This window comes from Bos indicus, chromosome 13 (genome assembly GCF_029378745.1).
Source record: "Bos indicus isolate NIAB-ARS_2022 breed Sahiwal x Tharparkar chromosome 13, NIAB-ARS_B.indTharparkar_mat_pri_1.0, whole genome shotgun sequence".
Classification (NCBI taxonomy): domain Eukaryota; kingdom Metazoa; phylum Chordata; class Mammalia; order Artiodactyla; family Bovidae; genus Bos; species Bos indicus.
Window position 1 is genome coordinate 34,502,092 of NC_091772.1, and position 6,029 is coordinate 34,508,120.

At 46.6% G+C, this 6,029-nt stretch overlaps 1 protein-coding gene across 17 annotated transcripts in view; it reads left to right on the forward strand.

Moving 5' to 3' along the window:
• Positions 1 to 2,907, forward strand: part of ZNF438 (zinc finger protein 438) — a 216,643-nt gene extending 213,736 nt beyond the window's left edge. For all 17 annotated transcript variants that reach the window (XM_070800930.1, XM_019973152.2, XM_070800929.1 and 14 more), the window contains 2 exons: positions 708 to 848; positions 2,576 to 2,907. The gene's annotated coding sequence lies outside the window, so the exon portion shown is untranslated. The remainder of the gene's footprint in view (positions 1 to 707; positions 849 to 2,575) is intronic.
• The last annotated feature ends 3,122 nt before the right edge of the window (positions 2,908 to 6,029 follow it).

The following is a 6,029-nucleotide window of genomic DNA, read 5'->3' on the forward strand; positions in this document are numbered from 1 at the left end:
TTTGCAAAAACTCCTATATACCCCGATTCCTCCCTAGTAGTCCTTCTAAACAACCTGAAAGTCTGTCTCCCTGGCATCAGTCCTTAGTATGTCTACCCCCAAAAATGTAACTCTCAACTTCTAATTTGTGGATTTTTTTAGTCAGTGTAGCTATGTGAAGATGTTCGTGGCAGCATTATTAATAAGACCAAACAGGGACTTCCATGGTGGTCCAGTGGTGTAAGGGGCTAAGCGTGGTCCATGCTCCCAATGCAGGGGTCCCAGGTTCGATCACTGGTCAGGGAACTGATCCCAAGTGCTACAACTGAAGATCCTGCAGGCGCAGGCCACAGTGAAAATTGAAGATCCCATGTGCCACAACTAAACCCGCTAAATTTAAATGTCCATCAGAGCTGGTTTTGAAAAGCTACAGAGCACCATGTGACGGAATACTGTGCTGCAGGAGGAAAAATGGAAGTTGCAGTTTATGAGCCAAAATCTGTATTTCGTGCAGGGAGCAAGGTGCAGAATACGTGTAATGTGCTCTCAGATGCTTTTTTACAAAGGAGGAAGTAAGGGCGGGAAAAAAGGGGTAGATGTGTGCTTGTAATAGGCATAGAAGTCTTCTGGAAGGTGGCTTCAGGAAAGGGGTGCCAGGAGTTGGGAAGGAGGGACACTTCCTTTTGCATTATTAGAATGATTGGCTGCATCTTATTTATTTTTTTCAGTTGCAAAAAGGCTTCACTGGATTAAGCAGTAGCTGGGCTGGCATTGTCTGGGAAAGGCCTCAGCCACGTGAAGACGGGAAAAGCCATCTGACCCCTGAGCCAAGCCACTGCTGCCTGACAGTCCCACACCATGGCCCACAGGTATAAAAGTTCGATTTCCTAAAAGTAATATAGTCTATGTAATCATGCATTTTGCATCTTGAATGTTGCGTTGTTATGTCTTCTTTTAATTCTGGATCCTTCATACTACATTGATCTTATAACCCACCAGTGAGCAAACACAATCTGACCTAGACCGACTAGCCACCCCTCCCTGTCCCTGCGTGGTCCTTCCTGTGGTGATCTTGAGTCTCTGCTCTCAGGGGCCTGATGAAGAACCTTCACCTCTCCCCAGATTTGCATTGTGCAGGCCTTCTGAAGAATGGCCTCAAGCCAAAGAGATGACTAATGCTGGGAAGTTCCAAGGCTCTGTGGCCACTAAGAAGGCCTTTGGTGCTTCTAGAAGCATCCTGGAGGCTCCCGAGTTCCCTTTGGAAAAGGGTGAGGCCATAGCTCTCTTTACATCTCTGATTATTTATTAAAGATAAATTCCTGGATGTATATATTTTGGATTCAAAAGATATTTCTAAGACTCTTAATGCAGATTCCCAGGTCACCCCACCAAAGGGGATCACACCAATTTTCTCCACAAACAGTAGAGCATTTGCCTCCCCATTCTAGCCCTGGCCAACACAGAAAGCTATCTTGTACCTTTGTATTTTCCAACTTAATCTTTCAAAGTTATTCCACCATTATCTTGTTTTGAATTTTTTTATTAAGGAGGTGAACAGTCTTTAAAATTGGTCATAACATTTCTTCTTTTGTGATTTGTCTATTTTCTATTGATGCCTTCATTTAAAAATTAGGTTGTAGCTCATTTGTTTATTACCACTCAATGCTCAGGACTTCTTAATTGTCTAAATTCCTTTGTACTATTTGGTTTCTTAGCTCTTGGGTTTCAATTATTTTATGGTCCTTAGTTAGCTTTGACTTTCTTTAATTTTCTTGTCTTTTACATGTATCTTTTTAAAATAATGTCTAAGCTTCAAGTTTCTTTTCTTTTTTCTTTTCATTGTTGTTTAGTTGCTAAGTCGTGTTTGACTCTGCGACCCCATGAACTGCAGCACACCAGGCTTCCCTGTCCTCCACTATCTCCCTGAACTTGCTCAAACTAATGTCCATTGAGTTGATGATGCCATCCAACCATCTCATACTCTGTCGCCTCCTTCTCCTGACCTCAATCTTTCCCAGCATCAGGGTCTTTTCCAATGAGTTGGCTCTTCACATCAGGTGGCCAAATTATTGGAGCTTCAGCTTCAGCATCAGTCCTTCCAATGAATATTCAAGGTTGATTTCCTCTAGGATTGACTGGTTTGATCTCCTTGCTGTCCAAGGGACTCTCAAGAGTGTTATTCTAGTTACTTATTGTCATTGCATCTTTCCTTTTTCTTTTTTAGTTTCTGTCACTTAGGAACCCAGGGACCTTGCCACCCAGCTGGGTCTCACCCTGAGAAACTCTTTACGTTTCTATTGACTAGTTACTGACTCTGGGTTTGGGTTGAAATTGTCTCTCATTGCTCATCCTAATTCACATAAAACAGTGCAGCAGAAATCCAGTCCTCGGAAGAGGATGCAGATTCTGATGGCGCGGGAACCTTCTGGAACCAGCAGCCTTCTTCTCCCCTCCTCCCTCCCTTCTCCCTGCCCCCCAGCTCCTCACCTATGCTGAGAAGCCCACGTCTGGCCAATTTTCCTAAGGATGTGCGTATGACCCCCTCCTTCTCATTCTCCTGGCCTCACTGTCCTGTCAAACATCTGCCATTTGCTAGGCCTGCAGAGTAGCTGGGTCCTGAGGATAGAACATGGCTGAAGACAGAACTGGTTGGACTTCAAAGTCGTCTGTATCCTTCCATCATCTCCAGAGAGTGATGCTGAAATTAGATCAAGCCTCTCGTATGTCCGGCCAAACTCCTGCCTCCTCCATGTCAGACACCCAGCACCGCCGTGAGGACAAACGCTGCTTGTCAGGCAGCTGTCACTTGGCCCAAACCACTCAAAGGTAACACCTAGTTAATCACCTTCTCCCGTGTGTATTCCTCAGGGGGCCATCATTCTCAGTTTCAACGTGTTGGTATAAATAAAATCAGTCTGATTCCCCTTTTTACAGTGGCTTAAATCTGTCCCAGGTTGCCCAAAAAAGTATTTATGGAACTACTCACGGGTCCTCCAGGGAAATTTTTCACATCAACACACAGGCCTGAGCGCCCAGCTCATGTGGAGACCTGCACCCTAGCCCACTTGGGGCTCCCAGGCTGGCCCAGAGCAGCACTGGTTTGGGAAGGTCTCCCACACTTCCAGTCATGTGGGTTTACTGCGAGGCATGGCTACTGGCTGTACTTTTCCACTTACACATGGATGGGAGCATAGGATCTGACTCTCTTGTTAACAGGAAAAGACACTGGGAGAGAAGGAAATTGGCAGGTACGGCCAACGAGCCTGTGCTTTCACGTTGCTTTGACTTTCATCATTACACTAAAGCACTACCTCAAACATCTTGATCATCACAGATGGAAAATAAAAACCTCAGTAATAATTGTTATAACTCTGAGGGCCTTTATTATTGGGCAAGAAGACGGCCAGCTCATGCCAGTTTGACAACAAACTTGTGCTTTTTCTGAGTTCAGGGGAATTCATTGGGGATTTTAGCCCAGTTGCAAATGGGAAAATTTCCCTATCACAAAATTCATTGCTTCCTGGTTGACAGTCCCAGGAGGGAAATCTCTGGGCCCCCAAGCTGAGCAATTCGCTCAAGGGTTGAGACAGTAGTAGGAAACCATGCTGTCTTGACCCAAGGTTTGCTCTCTGCTGGTGACAACAGAGAGTTTGGGGCTGCAGGGCCATCAGAAGCAGCCAATTCAGAAATAGCAAAAGGCCTTCTGCCGTAACAAGGAACTTAAAATAGGCTCAGCCAGACTTAAGCATACTCAGGCATTAATAGTCTTTTAACTTAGTGGGGGAAAAAAACCACTGAATTTCAGTTGGTGGCGAGGCTGATAGAGGAGGTAGATGAAAGAGCTGCTTCTCCTGAAGTGAGCCTGTCTGACTGAATTTCAGGAAAACAGGCTAACGGCTCTCTTTCTACGCCTGCTGGCTGGAGGTGTGATTTGCATGGACCATGTTCGTCTGCTCTGCTCCACTGTGAGGTTTGAATTAAGCCTTTCACATGGGCAACTTCCCTGGCAGTCCAGTGGTTAAGACTGTGCCCTTCCACTGTAGGGGGCATGGCTTGGGTTCCATCCCTGGTTGGGGAACTAAGATCCCACATGCTGCATGTTGAGGCCAAGAATAATAATAATAAAATAAACTTTTCACACTGGGAAGTCCTATGGTCCAACTTGCAGCCAATTGTTAGCTGAGGGCTACCAACCTCCTACTAAGTACAGCCTGACATGGGTGCCCAGAGAGCCAGCAGCAAGCTCTTACATCATCCCGATAGTACGTCAGATTCAACAACATCTTCGAGAAAATGTCTTAAATGGACAACTCTTCTAGAAGACCATTAAAGTAACATTAGCAACCACTGAAAAATCTGAAGCGTGTAGAAAATCCTGCCCCCACCAATACTGCATGGGCTGTATTATTCCCCCCCCTTTTAAATGAGCATTTAATCATAAAACCACGGCTTTATGGCCAAGCCATTCTGAAGACGTACCATCCAGGGAATGCAGGTGGAGACAACTCCGCCTGGCTCTGAGAGCCCACCTCGAAGCTGGGCCTCTCCTGGCTCCCAGTCCTGTTCTCTCCTCTGTGAGAAGCACCCTGCCCCCATTCTACTCTGCTGGTCTCACCTCTCCATCTGCCCCGTGGTTCCTGTAGCCACTCACACGTGGTTGCTGGAGGTGGGGCTGTCCCCTCAGAGGCCCCAGCTGTGCTCCCAAGCCAGCCGCGAGAGGCTGAGCCCTCCTCCTCAAACAGGGACATAGTTTTTTACTGGGTCCCAAACTGGGAGGTAGCCTTTGATTGCTTTCAGGGACGGTCTGTTCTTTGTTTAGTCTCTTTTCTGCCCGCCCTCAAGTCAAGCGCATGGAGAGGTGCTGGGGGCCACCCTGGCTCAGCCTCCCAGCCTCCTGTGAGCTCTGTGCCCCACTTCACCACTTCCGGGTGAGCCCTCAGCACCTGGACTTGCAGTCTAGGGGGTCACCCATCCCAGGCTCGCTATCACCCCCTGCCTGCCGAGCCCTCATTCTTATGCCCCGACATCCCCAAGACACCAGCAGGAGCTGCCCCCTTCCTGTTCCCAAGCCCATTTCCCCCCCTTATCTTGTGATTCATACAAATGGGCATGGAGTGGAGTCCCATCTTCATGGGTGAGTTTGTTGATGAAAAAAAAAAGCACAACCTGAAAGTTGCCAGTTATGTTTTCTTCACAGGTCTTACTAAAGACTCTAGCCCAGGGATCAGCCTTTCAGATCACTCTGAGGGACTGTTCCAGAGAGGGAAGGGCAGATATATAGCTGGTTTTGTTGAAGAAGAAAACATAGTCAAACATTAAAAGATGACTTACAAGAACAGACATCTCAGGTTAAGGATGATTTTACTGCCTTTCTGTGTATGGGAAGGTGCAAGAGTCTGGGCTCACTGGAATCATTCATGTGCATCTTCACTGTCAAGGGCCAGTATTTGGTTTTCTGCATCCCAAGTTCGCCTCACCAGGGGCGGCTGCAGCAGCTGATGGCTTGACAATGGGCAGTATTCCTTGTTTACTGGAATGGCAGCCAACATTCTTTGTCCACAAGTTCTTACCTCCTAAGGAAGGAAGGCTAAAATCCTCAACTGTCAAACCTCCTGTACCCGCAAGAAGCCCACTTTGCTGAGTTTTGCAAATATAGTGCTATCAAGTGATTTACACAGAGTTCAAGAGACAAGGTAACACTTGTACAAAACGTATGCAAAATGCACATTCGTAGTAATTTTAATTAAGGGGAGGCTGAAGAATGAGATTTAAAAGGAAACATTCAACCTACACATTCCCAGGATAAAGTGGGGACACTGCTGGTTTCCAGAATAGAATGAACATTTAAGCAGTTCAGCTCTCACTGGATCACCTGTTCTGGCTCCAGGAGCGCCGGAGGGTCACTTCTGGTAAGTGAAATGCAGGCATGTTGAAACTCCACTGAATGTCTTCATGGAATCATCCCGCTATGGGGTTGAGGAAACCTGCTGAAAATTCTGGTTTTCTAGGTAAGTTGTGCTGCTCGAGTTCAAGGTGCTGTTTCTTTCATG